We start from the raw sequence: 15,999 nt of genomic DNA on the forward strand, positions 1-15,999 counted from the left end.
AAGTTTTTGCCTACTAAACAGTGTATCTTCTCAGCTCACCCAGAGTTAAACTAGCTAGTCCTTAGTCATAAGCCAAGATTTTGAATATCTGAATATTAATTACTCAGTTGTGGCTGTGATGTGTTTAGATGTTGAACATGAAATGTTAAACCTTGAAGTTTAAAGCTGAAAAATGGTGGTGGATATCACAGGACCTTACATTCTACAGGGAACATGCTAGGGAGGAAATTGGGACTGTCTTGCTGCCTAATCACATAGATGCCACCATCTCCTTTCAGAAAATGTGCACATTCCCTCCTAGATTCTAAGCCTCATGAGTCCAAGAACTTTACCTTGGAACTGCAGCACCTAATATAATTTGGTGTCTGTTACATGCAATTATTTGATTAAGTGATATGTACATTTTAACGAGTAATTCAATTTTGGTGGTACATTGAAAAGACGGAAATGTTTTTTCATAGCAGGATATTAGTGGTAAGAGAACTGGATTAGCAATCAGAAAGAAGACTTTTGTTCTAATTGAACAAATTGTAAGAAGTTGGGTAAATTCCTTAATCTCTTCAAAACTTTTATAAATATGTATGTGGTTTAAATGAACCATAAAATTATGGCTTGTAATTCAGAATGGAAAACATCACTTGTTTTTGTCCTTTAAATGAATCAGAAGGTAAGTGACCTGAAGCATCCAAAATTGCTATTTTGTTACATAAATGGTGTTTTAAAGAATCCCTTAAATAGCTTACTCTATTTATCTGTAAAGTAATAATAATTTCTGTTTTACTTACTGTAAAGTAGTAAAAATTTCTGTTTTATTTATCAGTACAAATAAACTGATATAAATTTTGCAAGCTAGAAAATGCTATTAAGAAGTAGCTTATTATATGGTATTTAAACTTTTTAAAATTTCTCTAATAATAAGTACAATTACAGAAGTTTTGGTTTAATATGTTTTCAAGTTTTTTGTTTTGTTTTGTTTTTAATAGTGTGCCTTTACAGCTTTCAGGTTATCACTGAGTTTTTTTTTTCTTCTTTTTTTGTAGAGTTCACATAAAATTTTGATGAACTCTCTGTGTAACTCATGTTTTATTGTCTCTTGGGTTATTATAGTTAAATACTTCAGGTCAAGCATTTTATAGGATACACTTATTCCAAGTAAATAACTCAGTTGGAAGCTCATTTCTGCATATTTTGTTACTGCTTGCTTATATACTGTGACAAATGCCCTTTCAAAAGATTAACAACACTGAATATTTAAAATCTTAGGCGAGGTGATAGAAAATTAGTTGATCCACAGATTTTGAATATTTAATAAAGCATTGGAGAAGAAACCAACCAACCAAATAAAAACCTGCCAACTTATTATTTTGACAAATCCCAAACCGAAAAACTAATTTTAAATAGCTACAATTTTTATTTTAAAAATTTTTTTTTTTTTTAACATTTTTTATTTATTTTTGAGACAGAGAGAGACAGAGCATGAACGGGGGAGGGTCAGAAAGAGAGGGAGACACAGAATCGGAAGCAGGCTCCAGGCTCTGAGCCATCAGCCCAGAGCCCGACGCGGGGCTCGAACTCACGGACCGCGAGATCGTGACCTGAGCTGAAGTCGGACGCTTAACCGACTGAGCCACCCAGGCGCCCCTACAATTTTTTTTACTTGCGCCATTATGGTTAAAAGTCTGCCAGTAATTCCATAATAAACCCTATTTCCAGAGAGATTCTATTTGCTAATAAAAATTAATTCTAGTTTAAGAGTTTTTTATGTTGCTGTTGCTGTAATATACTATGAAATTGTTGTTCCTAAAATTCATATGACTCTAGAGAATACTGCTAGCATTCCTGCACCCCTCCCCTGCCAACAGTGTGGTAGGCAAGTGACCAGAGAGATTTTTTAAAACTTCTTTTCTTGGGGCGCCTGGGTGGCTTGGTCGGTTAAGCGTCCGACTTCGGCTCAGGTCATGATCTCACGGTCTGTGAGTTTGAGCCCCGCGTCGGGCTCTGTGCTGACCGCTCAGAACCTGCAGCCTGTTTCAGATTCTGTGTCTCCCTCTCTCTCTGCCCCTCCCCTGTTCATGCTCTGTCTCCCTCTGTCTCAAAAATAAATAAACGTTAAAAAAAATAAAACTTCTTTTCTCTAGATCTCTATAAAATAGCTAATAATCAATGATATTGTTTGCTACTTCTGGACATATGTAAGCACATGGTATGCTTTCTTAAAGTTGCAACAACCTGATAATAATTACTTTTCTGAGAAAATCATATTCATATAAACCCACTCAAATGTTAACATAATCCACAATAACAGTCACCTTTTGGATAGCTGGGAGACACTATTTCAAGTTCAGCTATTTCTGATCCAAATCCCTACAGAATTGCATGCAGAGAGTAGTAAGGGGAATGCTAGCTCCTGTAACAACAACAACAAAATCTGTACAGTAACAGTTTATTTAATGCTCAGGGAATAGTCCTGGATGAGGGACAGTCCATGGGAAAGTTATCTTTTATATATTGTTTAGGGAACCATTTTGGAAGAGACCCTCATCTTCAGCACTTGGCTTCCAAGACTGTTGTAGTTGACTTAATTTCTGGTATCTGGAAGAAGAAAATAGCATGGGAGAGTATGCAGGAGGGTTTTATGGGCCACGCCTGGAAGTGGAATATGTCACTTGCACTCAAATTTCACTGGCCAGAACTCTATCAGCAAAGGAGACTGAGAAATATAGTCTCAGTTTTTTCCTGCATAGGAAAAAACACAAAAACAGATTTTGGAGAACAGTTTTTAGCCTCTGCCACAACCTGCGTGATTGATTCAGAGCATTGTGGACAAAGTAATGTAACCTCATTTAAAATTTTTTTTTTTAATGTTTATTTACTTTTGAGAGAGAGAGAGAGACAGAGCATGAGTGGGTAAGGGGCAGAGAGAGAGGGAGAGAATCCCAAACAGGCTTCAGGCTCTGAGCTGTCAGCATAGAGCCCAACGCGCCACTTGAACTCATGGACGACAAGATCATGACTGAGTCGAAGTCGGACGCTTAACTGACTGAGCCACCCAGGCACCCCTTAAACTTTTAATGTAAAATAAAGGTACCTGTGTTTCCTATCTATTTTCTGTAAATTATTATCTACATTGGGCAAATTGATTCATAGTCCAAACTGAAGTTAAGGTTGTATTAGAGACGATGCTTACTTAAATATCTCATTTATTTATTTGAAAATATATTCAAAATTAAACTTTTTCCAGGAATACTGATTTAAAAATTAAATTAACCATGACTGAATGCATAGCTTTGAGACAATAGCTTAGGACTTATTTCACCAACCCTTCCAATACTAATTATTCTCTAATTGATCTGAACCATAAGACAGTAATTGGTCACTAGTACGCCGACACTTATCATAGTCACCTCTTAGAGATCAGTTTTTGTTTCACGCTACAGGTTTTTAAATCGAGTAGCATCAGAAATGATGTGAAATGGCACAACAATCCCTAATTAATAAAATATGAAACCAATAAGGTAACTATTCCCTTGTTAAAAATATCACAGATGATTACGATATGGTTTTGTCAAGTAGATTGTTACATGAATCGTGTCTCCAATGGCGTTGCTAAAAAGCAAATCCTTATCTTTAGCAAATGCATGAAGACGACAGACATACTTTGGGAGTCATGGAAACTGACTTGTTGCCAAAACCTGGGTGTCACCATGATCCACTAACCTGTTCTGTAACATTAATGAGTGACCTGTCGCTAACCACAATGATGAATAGGGAGTTTATGGTTTAGTGAAGGAACACATACATGCAAGACCTCTACCCTCCCCCACTGCAGTGGTAGTACCATGAGTTTCATAGCAAAGGGAAAACTAAGTGGAAGTGTGCTGCTTAAACTTATCAGCAGAATTAAAAATCAAAACATGAACAGATGCATTGGTGGGAATGACACCTAAGTTTGCCTGGAAAAAAACAAAACAAAACGTTGAAGTCCTGGGCCTGTGAAAACTCAGAAATATCCTGTTATAATTCTAAGTTTACCAACCAAGCCAAGTGTGTACTGATTAAGGTAAAAATTGGATATTCATCACAGGCAGAAACAATTTTTAAGGTCCTAAATTATAATTTCTAGGTAAAATTACAAATGGTATTTCTATTGTTCACACAGCTCTGCTACACTTCCCATCCCTCTCCCTAACCATACGTGTTAGGGTCTGCAGAGAAGAGTTCTCTATGATCCAGAATCCAACTCACCTAATCATTGGCAATAGTCATAGAGGTTAAGAGTGGTCTGACTGCAGAAATACTCATGGACTATAACTAAGCTTGTAATAAGAGTAGCTTTATTATTATTCATATTATCCTTAATATCTTGGGGTTAACAGATAATCAGTGACGGTTTAAGACTACTGCTTTTCCTCACTCCTTGCTCTCCACATGGCACTCTCCAGGCCAATTTTTTCAGCTAACATCTCATATTCCATAATTTCTTTTGCTATTACATCTCATCAGAACTTATCTGTTTTATATATCTTATAGCTTGACACTCATGAGATAACCACAGTAGTATTGTTGTATACCTTAGGAAACACAAAATTTTGATGTCCCAAAGTGACTCCACTAGTAGAGATCTTAGAAAACATGGATTACTGCTGGTTAAAATAACTGTGGAAGGAGACCATTTTAGTGCCTTGAGACATGTTTAAGATGGCCCCTTGTGATCCCCACCTGCTGGTATTCATACTGGTGTGTAATTCCTTTCCTTTGAGAGTTGACTGAAATTAGTAAACTCGATTCTAACTCATGGAATATGGAAAAACAGATGGAACGTTGCTTATGTGATTAGGTTATAAAAGTGTGATTTCCAACTTGCTGGCATATTTTCTCTTTGGCCTTCGTGGATTGCAAGTTTTGATGGAGATGCTACCATGGAGGAGAAGCTCACATGGCAAGGAACGGAGGGTGGCTTCTGGACAGCAGCCAGTATGGAACTATGGCCTCAGTTTGACAACCCACAGAAACTGAACGCTGCCAAAAACCCACTGAGTGAGTGTGGAGGAGAATCCTTCAGTAGTTGGGCCTTCAGATGAAACCACAGACCCTGGGCCAACATTTTGACTGCAGCTCTCAGAGAGACCAAGAAGAGGACACAGATAAGTCATGCACATATTCTTGACACACAGAAACAGTGAGGTGATAAATGTATGTTGTTTTAAGCTGCTAAAATTGGGGATAATTTATTGTTTAGCAATTGATACCTAATATCTGCCTCAAATTGTGTCATTTGCATACTTTGCTTACTTGGAAGTGATCTCCTAAAAGTGGGAACTGTATCATTTTGATTTGGGTTTGGTAATTGACACCTAACAGTAATATTTGTGAATTAAGTGAATAAACAAAAGTAATTGTGTATGTGAAATCTCTGGTCTTCAGTCCTGTGAGCTGTGCCGCTTAGAACAAAAGTACATACTTGGAGTCTTTCTTTGTTTGGCAGGGAAGGGTATCAGTGATTCCATTACACTGCTAAAACTGAAGGGAAACGGCCATGTGACCTGATGTGTCTTTGCATCAGTTCTTACCAGTGGCCACTCCCAGATTCCCTGAGAAGATGTTCCGCATATCAGTATCATTACAGAACTTCCCACACATGGATATTTTTCACTTTTTAGCTTTTATAGATTTAACTTTCTTTTACAGATCACTATATTTTAGAATTCAGAAGCACATTATACGATTGTATATATCACTGTTGTTTCTGCTTAATTATATATTAATTATAAAGCTTTATTATTCCATAAATGCACTATATTTTGCTTTATAGCAAAAGAAGAGCTATAATATACAAATGCACAATAAATTTTGCAATGTAAAAACTGGAATATATGCTTGTGTTACTTCATGTTTATTATTAAGCAGTTAAATTATAAGGCCCACTCCACCGATTTTGATAGAATGCCCAGATTGATAATAATGAATAATAATGACAAAAATCAATTGCAAGACTTTATGGCTTGCCAAACAATGAAAGCTCTTGATATTTTGAAAAAAGACTACGCAGGAATAAAGCAAATTCAAACTTATGTGTTTGCTTTCAGCATGAAAAATAAGAATTAGAAAAATTTGGAGGTGGAGTAATCTAGAGGTTCTGCCTCTGTCTGAGATTAATGTTTATTCAGCAATAAACCGCTTTATTGTAAACCATATGTCTGGAGGAATTTAGAGATTCGCTGATTTTCCATGCAATGTCTTGATATATGGGCATTGTAAATTTCTGAGGACTTCTATTAGTCAGTAGCAGTTTGCAATTGTTTTGAAATACTTTATGAACAAAGAGAATAAAAAAAAAATAAACAGAACACAGGAGTAAAATAGCCAATAATTATTGGCAATCAAGAAATTGACTTTTCTAAAGTAGTTATCATCTAGGATAGATAAGAAATGCAGGCTGCAGCCAGGATAGAATAGTACCTTGTCCAGGAAAGTAATGGTTATTATCAATATTTGTCTCATAAACTATAGGCCAAAATCCCACTGCTTAATTGGGAAGTCTAATCCAATTGGTTGTTACCTCCTAATTAAGGCAATAGATAAGCATCATCTTAAACTGGAAAGGTCACTGAAGAATACTGCAGTGTTTAGATTGAGAGATGTTTGTCTCTTCTTGGTTCCTTACCTTGATTTCTAGGCCTACACTGTGAATCAATACATGTTTGTTGATTACATGGGTGACAAAGTAATGGAAAAAGGCAAAGTAAAGGGGTGGGTAGAAATAATTACATAGATGTCTCAATAACATCCCATGTGTGCCCAACATAGAAAGTTATTCAGTTTTAGATGACATTAGTCATATTACTTCTCGTGAGTATTCTGTGCGTGAAGACATAGGAGGAGGTTTTTCCTCGTCTAGTGCAGCATCAACGTGCAATTCTTCCGTTTACATGTACTCGTCTCACAGCCCCATGCTAGTTATTCATAAGGTCTCTATTAACTTCATATGAACTGCCATGTGGTTCCTAAACTAAATGAAAAATACTTTCATCTTTCTCATTTCTAGGACTACAAACTTCCAACTCGCCATGTTTCTCTCAGGAAATATTCACAGTATTCATAGTTAGCATTTTAAAAGAATAGCACAGCACCTCGAGACTTTCAATCAATACTTTTTAGTTATAAAGTTTCCAAGAATGAAATCCTTCACAAATAGAAAACGTTTTCAGGATATTATACCAAGTTACACGAATATAAATTTCACGGTTGAATCCTAGCAGTGGAAGGGACCTCAGAAAGTATCCAACTAAACTCCCTCATGTTTTAGAGAAAGAAACTAAACCTCAGTAATATAAAGTGTATTTCCTAAGGTCACATTGCCAGCTAAAAAGCTAATGCATTTAAAATGAAAATCTAAAATGCTGCCGTTTTTTTTGGCTTATTTATTGTTATGTCATTTTTAACAATTTCCTGCCTGTTTGTCTATACAAGCATTTTATAACAAGGACATATTAAACAAAATATTAAAGCAGAAAAGAGTAAAAACAAAAATAAATTTAAATAAGAACAGAAAGTTAAAATCCACCTCCCCCCCGCCCCCGCCAAAAAAAAAACCCCAATACCGAAAGAAACCACAAAACCAACAATAATAACAAAATGCCAGCTATAGAGGCTTATGTTGTAGCTACCATTTGGGTCTAATGTTTACATTTATATAATCTCAAAGTCTCTGATCTCACCAGCTTGTGACTAAAAAAAAAAAACAAAAAAAAAAACAAAAAAAAAAAACGCCACATTGACTTTTAACATCCAGGTTATGATAGTAGGAGGCGCCACTAGCCCTAATTTTAGGAATTACGTCCACTCAGAGTGATCCTCAACTGTTTCTCGGAGATCTCCAGACTGCTTCGCGTTTGCCTGGGAACACTTCCTCCAAGCTCTCCGTTCCCCTCCCCTCACCAAACCCCAGACTGCTGTCTTGGCTGCTGTGACCCTGGGATGTCTTTCCCCTTCCTACAGCAGCTGTGGGTTTTCTGCTATTCCATCTGGACACTGGGACCTATTTTACCTGAACTGCCCACAGTGCAACTTGAACTAGATGAAGACTTTAAACAATGGCTTCTCAAGTTCTTGGATAACAAAAGGGAATGAAACGCAAAGAATAATATACAGCTCTTAAGAAGGCTCAGAACTATCACAGAAACCCCTATTGGCTCACTTTCAGCCTTAATCCTGTCCTGCCTCATTTGCAGTGATCAGAGCAGCTCCTATGCACCATTGGAAATGTTCTAGGGATTTCTGTGCCTTAGAATCTAAAAGTCAGGTCAAAAGAGACTCATAAGCAAGCCCCCAAAGAGAAGGAAGCTTTTCTCACCTTCGGGTAAAGACTGCTTTCCAAGTTCTCATCCCTTCCCCCCGTGTTGACACTTTTTTCAGTCCTGAGGATGGGGCCTCTCCTCAGGCACAGGATGTCACCTTTCCTAATGGCAACAACATGGCTAATGTACAATAGTCTTTGTTAGTGTAGTTTTCAAGTTGGGTTGACTAAGGGTTATTACCACATGGGGGACATTACATGCCTGGACAGCGTAGGGCAATATCAGCCTCAGCATAATTTCATTTTGTAGTCTCTTTTAATGATTCAGAAGTGTTACAATTTAATCATACACAGGGTACCTTTCTCAGATTCCTTGCGGCCAAAGTAAAATTGTATTTACATAATTGTGATCAGAAGAAGAAGTGTATTAGTGTTTTTACAGGAATGAATAAGCTACCTCATTAGGTGCATGCATTACTACTCTTGGATTTAAAGACAGGAGAGCAAAAGCTTCCTGCCAAAACCCACTACAAAGAAAAATGAAGCTAATAATAAGTACCAGAAAAAACACTTTATTAAATAAATTCTTTAGTCGAGTAAGGTAAAATAATTTTTGGTTTGAAGGCCCAGAATATTTTCTTAATTTTCTAGGTTACTATTGGCACAACCAGTCCATGCACTGATAGCTGATGTACCTAAGCCTTCAGTAGGAATTTCCTGGACCATACTTTGACCACATTAGGGAGGCTCAGTGGACATAGCTGCTGGGGATTCCTGCCTTGTACTGAGGATTGGGTTAGAAGCTTCACAAGTCTACACAAGCATTGTAGAAGTTATCTGAGGTAGCTTCTGGTATTAAAAACGTATAATTTGGGGATTATAAGTAATAGATTAGTGACATCTTACCTATATCAGTGGGCCTGGAGTCAATCTAGTATCTGCTCAACATACAGAAGTCAAAGCATTTGACTGGGGTGACATGACAGTCAACAGGTTACCATGCTTTTCAATTTAATGTTAATATCCCTACTTAAAAATTTCTCCATGGTCACTTTCTTCACAACTACCCACTCAGAAAGCTATCAAAGTACCATTATCATTTGGCATTTGTAATCAAGCATTATGTTTTTGTCAAAGTGATATTTTTCATTGGCTTTGTTTTCTTCATGATGCTTGTAGCAGACTAAGCATTTGGACTCATTGACTCTGCATGTTGACAGTCATAAATAAAACCCAACTGACAAGTGAGGGAGCTCTGGCATTTACAATGACAAGGTTAAGTTTTGCTTGTGACCCTTTCCACTTTTCATACAAATAAAATTGTCATACAGAAAATTGGGGGATAATTGAGAATTTATATTTTGTAATAAACATATAGTTCTGCCAAACATTTGTTTTATACTGCATCAATCCACATGTTTAGTCAACTAGAACGATACCATTCTCATATTAAATTGTACATTTAAGATGTTTAGGAATTATTTTATACCTCCATTTATGTTTTTTTTCCCCATGAAACCAAGACTCTGCCTATATAAAGAAACTTTTAGCAAGTTTCTAGGTAATCCAAATTGAACTGAAGCTCCTGAAAATTTTTTCTACTTGAAGTATTGTTTACATTTTGAGAATTAGTTGAGTATCTATTCAATTTTGTTTGTGTTTGTGTATATACTATGCATCATTTCTTTCATCTTGGGAGGAATTTGATGCAATCATTAAAATATTATTTTTTAATTTTTTTTTTTAACGTTTATTTATTTTTGAGACAGAGAGAGACAGAGCATGAACGGGGGAGGGTCAGAGAGAGAGGGAGACACAGAATCTGAAACAGGCTCCAGGCTCTGAGCAGTCAGCACAGAGCCCGACGGGGGGCTCGAACTCACATACCGCGAGATCGTGACCTGAGCCGAAGTCGGACGCTCAACCGACTGAGCCACCCAGGCGCCCCTAAAATATTTTTAATGAGTCTTTTTTTTAAGTGTAAAATATGTAACAGAAATGGACAAATCATAGAATTTACAGTGTGCTGAATGATCAGCAATGATCACACAGGCAACCAACAACCAAATGAAGAAACAGAAATCCCTTAGCCCCTCTTGCTGTCACTATACCTCATTCTTCCCCACTGGCAACCATTATTCTGATTTCTATCACCATAGATTAGTTTTGATTGTTTCAGAACTTCATGCCAATGGAATATAACAAAATGCCTTTTAGTCTGGCTGCTTTTCTTTTCTTCTTGTTTATTTATTTCTTTAAAAATTAAAAAAATGTTTTTGAGACAGAGGGAGACAGAGCGTGAGTGGAGGGAGGGGCAGAGAGAGAGGGAGACACAGAATCTGAAACAGCTCCAGGCTCTGAGCTGTCAGCACAGAGCCTGACTTGGGGCTGGGACCTACAAGCTGCGAGATCATGACCTGAGATGAAGTCAGACGCTTAACCAACTAAGCCACCCAGGCGCCCCAGTGTTCGTTTATTTTTGAGAGAGAGAAACAGAGGGCAAGCTGGAGAGGGCCAGAGAGAGAGGGAAGCAGTCTCAGGCTCTAAGCTCTCATAGCACAGAGCCCGATGAGGGGCTCAAACTCCAGAGCCATGAGATCATGACCTGAACCAACGTTGGAAGCTTAACCGACTGAGCCATCTCGGAGCCTCACGGCTGCTTTTCTTAATGTTTTTTTTTTGAGGTTCATCTTTGGCAGTTGTTCATTTTCATTAGTGAATAGTATTCTGTGTATGTGTATAGAAAAATTTATTTAGCAATCCTACTGTTGATGGGCTTTTCAGTGGGCTTTTCCCCAATTTTTGATTAGTGAAAATAATGCTGTTAGGAACAATTTTTTGCACATCTTTTCGTTCACATTAGTGCATAACTCAGTTGAATGTATGCCCCAGAACTGGAACCCAGTGAAATGTAAAAATGAATATTTTGCTTTGGTAAACAATGCTAAACAGTTTTCCACAGTACTATAAATAATAATCTCTTCTCTAGCAGTGTATGAGGTGTATGAGATCTAGATCCACAACACCCTAGACAACACTTGGTAAATATAAATATAAATATAAATATAAATATAAATATAAATATAAGCATAGTTTTAGTTATTCTGGTAATGGTATTTTGTTGTGGCATTGGTTGACATTTTGTTGACTGTATTAATCAGGGTTTTCCAGAGAAACAGAACCATCTGGATATGGATCGGGGTGGGGAAGGGAGAGGAGGAGAGGGGGAGAGAGAGAGGGAGAGGGAGAGATTTATTATGAGAATTGGCTCATTTGATTACGGAGACCAAGAAGTCCCAATTGCTGTCTGCTACCTACACAATCAGGAGCTCCAGTGTCTGAGGGCCAAAAGGGTTGGATGTCCAACCTCAAGAAGAGAGTGAGTTTACCTCAGTGGATTGAATGATGCCTTTCCACATTGGTAAAGGCAAATCTTCTTTACTCAGTTGACTTATCTGAATGCTTACTTCTGGAAATGCGTTCACAGACACAGACAGAAATGATGTTTTACCAGCTATCTGGTAATCTCTTAGCCTAGGGCATCCCTTAGCCTAGTCAAGTTGACACATAAAATTAACCATCACACTGATTTCCAATTAAGTTGAGGATCTCTCCATAAGTTTGTTAGAAGTTTGCCCAAGGCAGATCCTGTTTTTATTGGTCATCTTGGTAAAATAATCAATAGCTCCCTCTTTCACTTCCAAGAAAGTATTGCCGATTTGTCATCTGGATATCCTTTTGACTAACCAGTTGATGATTTTGCTCAATTTTGTATAAATTTGTTTTGTATTTTTCTTATAATTTGTGGGAATTATTTATTCTGGAAATAATATTCTGTTTCTGGAAATAAATTCTTCATTCGTTACATTGATTGTATGTATCTTTTTCTGCTTTGTGGCTTGCTTTTTTATTTAGAGGCATCTTCTGGCAAATAGGTGTTCTTAATTTTAATGCAATTCAAATTTTTATGAATAGTGATATTCTGCTTTAGCCTAATCCATAGAACTAAGATATTTTCTAGTTTTCTTCTCCTTTCACATTGTGGTTCTGTACACTTCTGTTTATGGTGAGGAAGAAGTCAAGATTAACTTTTTTCCACACAGACTTCCAATTTATGTCTATTTATTAAAATATTGACTTTTCCCCACTAGTCTACAATACTATCACTGTTGTACATCAAGTATCCATATCTATGTTTGATTTGGGGCTCTCTATTCTGTCTTCATGGACTATTGGTAATCCTTTCACCAATAACCCACTGATTTCAATGCTCAACTTTAAAATAACTTCTCATCAGTTGTGGAAGTCCTCCACCTTTTTTATTCAAGATTTTCTTAACTATATATATTACGTGTAATAAATTACATATAACTATATAATGTATAATAATATGTAAATATATTAACACATCAATACAGGTATTATTTATAAATTATGAAATTATAATCATAAATGGATATAATTAATTAAATTAACAAATATAATATATGAATTATATACTATATATGATTTATATCATGGCCATGCATAAATATTTATTAGAAGGTAATAGAAAGACACATAGTAAGTTGTATACAGACTATAACAGCAAAAATTTTAATGCTAAAAAACCCAATTTAATCCAATAAAAAGGAAATAATTTTTCAAAGTTTAATTCAAATGACAAATACATCATTATTAAAATAATGCTATATATGAATATTTAATGAAATTAATGGGTATATCTAATATTAACTCCAAAGTAGTATACAAAATAGTATAATCAATGTGATCCCAATTTTATAATATACATATTCTTCTTCATATATATATATATATATATGCACACACATCTTATATATATGTGTATATACTTATATACACTAAAAATCTGTTAGAAAAAATCGTAAAAATTGTATATATGGTTGTGCTTTAGGACTTTGGGCAATGCTAATTTCCATCTTTAAACTTGTATTTATTTTCCATATTCTCAGGAAAAAAATAATTTTATTGGAAAATAATTTTCTTTCTTTTTTTCTGGTTAAAATATATTTTATTTATTTTTTTATTTTTTATATGAAATTTATCGTCAAATTGGTTTCCAATGGAATGGGAAAAGATATTTGCAAATGACATATCGGACAAAGGGCTTGTATCCAAATTCTATAAAGAACTCACCAAACTCCACACCCAAAAAACAAATAATCCAGTGAAGAAATGGGCAGAAAACATGAACAGACACTTCTCTAAAGAAGACATCCGGATGGCCAACAGGCACATGAAAAGATGCTCAACGTCGCTCCTCATCAGGGAAATACAAATCAAAACCACACTCAGATACCACCTCGTGCCAGTCAGAATGGCTAAAATGAACAATCAGGAGACTATAGATGCTTGAGAGGATGTGGAGAAATGGAAAATAATTTTCCAAATGCAGGGCTATCCTTAACATTCATGTGTGCAATTACAGCCTGTATTTGTTTAAAAACTTTCTCCTCCCCTAGATTATTCATTCTGTGTGTGCAGGAACCATATCTGTTTTGTCCCCTGCTGTTCCCTCACTATCTCTGACAGCTGGAAAAACATGTAGAATATAGTAGAAACTCATCAAATACTTCTTCAAAGATGTTGGAGAAATCAATACAGCTATACTATGGAATGTTGGTCATCTAAATGTTTACTATAAGCTCCAAAATATGGTAAAAGCTTTGTTTGATACTCAAGAAGTATATGACAAAGACAAGACTGATATCAAAGGAACAAATGAAAAATGCTACAAAATTGTTTAGTTTAAAATTACAGGTAACCTGTGGATATTTACATAGTACCATGTTAGCATTAGTCTGTTTACTAATGTTTGGGGGCAAAAAAACTAAATGGATGCATTTTGAGGGAGATGCAAGGAATGTAATTTCCATGTAGGTCAAGAAAGCAGGCAGCCTGAATGGGCACAGCTGAGGGAGGGTCTCTGGCAGGCGGAGGGAAAAACACTTAAGAGTGAAAGTCCTGTTTCATTGTCTTATTATTCAGGAAGTTCCCGGTGCATGGGGTAGAGCAAAGTCTTATGTAACTATTATAATGACAGGATTAATGACTATGAAAGGCACAAGTAATTCTCAGGACTAAATTCTCTTAGGACTCATGGGTCTACATTTTCTTGGTTTGAGCCATTAAAGAAAAAAATATTTCTGGGGAAATTAAACAACTTCTTTCATTATTTATGTTTATTTCAAACAAATGCAATTTGACAGAATGCTTTAAAAGAGAAGCCCCATAACTACCAGACTAGTTAATAAGTTCCATAATCATCCCTATAGGAGAGTCTACAGTCCATGAATGAGAAATTGTCATTTTTACAGAGACACATGAAATTTGAAACATTAAATCACAATTTTCTAGTCTATAATCATTAATCAATTGCTTAATTAATAAATAACCTTTTAAATGGTTTGGCCTTCACTAGTTAGAATCACTTATGCAAATGGGAAATATTAATGTCAAATTAGAGTTGATGTATAAGTAGTTATGAATAATTTGATAGATTATAACAATCCTTTTGTAATATTTTGAAGCACTTTTATTGCATTAAGCAGACTATAATTGCCAGAGTATTTGCATATTACTTTAGTTACTATGTAGACTATTTTAAAAATTGAGTATTTGTGTTCTCACTGTCCTTCTATTGGAATTGATGGGTGATATCTGATCTATTTGCCTTGCTTCCTAACATTCCACTGATTTTTATCACTTGGTTAGATACAAAATAAACCAAATTATTAGTATTTTTAAAACTACTTGGTATAGGAGAAGAAAATGTGCCCAATGAAGTTGTCCACTTGGAACGTGATTTTTAGGAAGAAGCAAATAAGGCTGATATAAACTGTTTGCTAGAACTTACCACGTTACTCAGCTGGTATTCAAAGGCAGTAAATGTCAAGGTGCTACTCAAAGCAATGAACTTAATAACCATATATCAGGGATGACATTAGCTCTGAAAATATCACAGATAAAATGCACACTATGGCACTGTGTCTTTGCTTTTTTTAATTTCAAATGGAAGACCTACTAAAATCTATAAGCTGGGTCTATGATAGCCACTAACCTTACAAGATTCCTCTGTATTAATCCCACTAGGTTGTTAGAGCATTTATAACTTCTTGATGAAATGAAGTTGATAGATCCATTACATTTTTGGTAAAGGACAGGGTGAAATATAAATTCATTGTTAGATACCAGTATTTTTCTCAACAGTGAAAAAGCTTTCACAATTATTTCAGCTGTCAGAAAAAAATGAAGTGCTAACATTTCTTTTAATTTGTAAACTCTTCTGTAAGACAAATATAATTTAAGCTTGCGCAGAAAATGATGGATGTTGAAGGGGACATTGAATCTCCTCTACTTAAACAATTTGTATCCTTATTGTACCTTCTTATTTATAATCACTTTAAAACAACTGTAATTATCTTTCTTAAGATTGATACATTACAGCTACTTTTAAAATCATTCAACCTTTGTTACCAAGTAATTTTCTTAAAATTGGGTAATATATAAAATATGGGCTCAAGATACTGATTAGAAAAATAAAATTATTCTAATTATGGTTACTGGGTGTATAATGAGATGTTATATTGCTTCTTTGGTATTTACTGAGACTTCAGATGTTTTGTGATCTGTATACAGTATGTTATTAAGTAGCTCACATCTTGAATTACACTGACAGGCTT

At 35.6% G+C, this 15,999-nt stretch overlaps 1 long non-coding RNA gene across 1 annotated transcript in view; it reads right to left on the reverse strand.

Annotated features, from left to right (window-relative positions):
- Positions 1-2,477: 2,477 nt before the first annotated feature.
- Positions 2,478-15,999, reverse strand: part of LOC122237607 — a 97,694-nt gene continuing 84,172 nt past the window's right edge. The window contains exon 4 of the long non-coding RNA XR_006216189.1: positions 2,478-2,736. This is a non-coding gene — a long non-coding RNA (uncharacterized LOC122237607). The remainder of the gene's footprint in view (positions 2,737-15,999) is intronic.

The sequence above is a fragment of the Panthera tigris genome, chromosome B1, assembly GCF_018350195.1.
Source record: "Panthera tigris isolate Pti1 chromosome B1, P.tigris_Pti1_mat1.1, whole genome shotgun sequence".
In the NCBI taxonomy this organism is placed as follows: domain Eukaryota; kingdom Metazoa; phylum Chordata; class Mammalia; order Carnivora; family Felidae; genus Panthera; species Panthera tigris.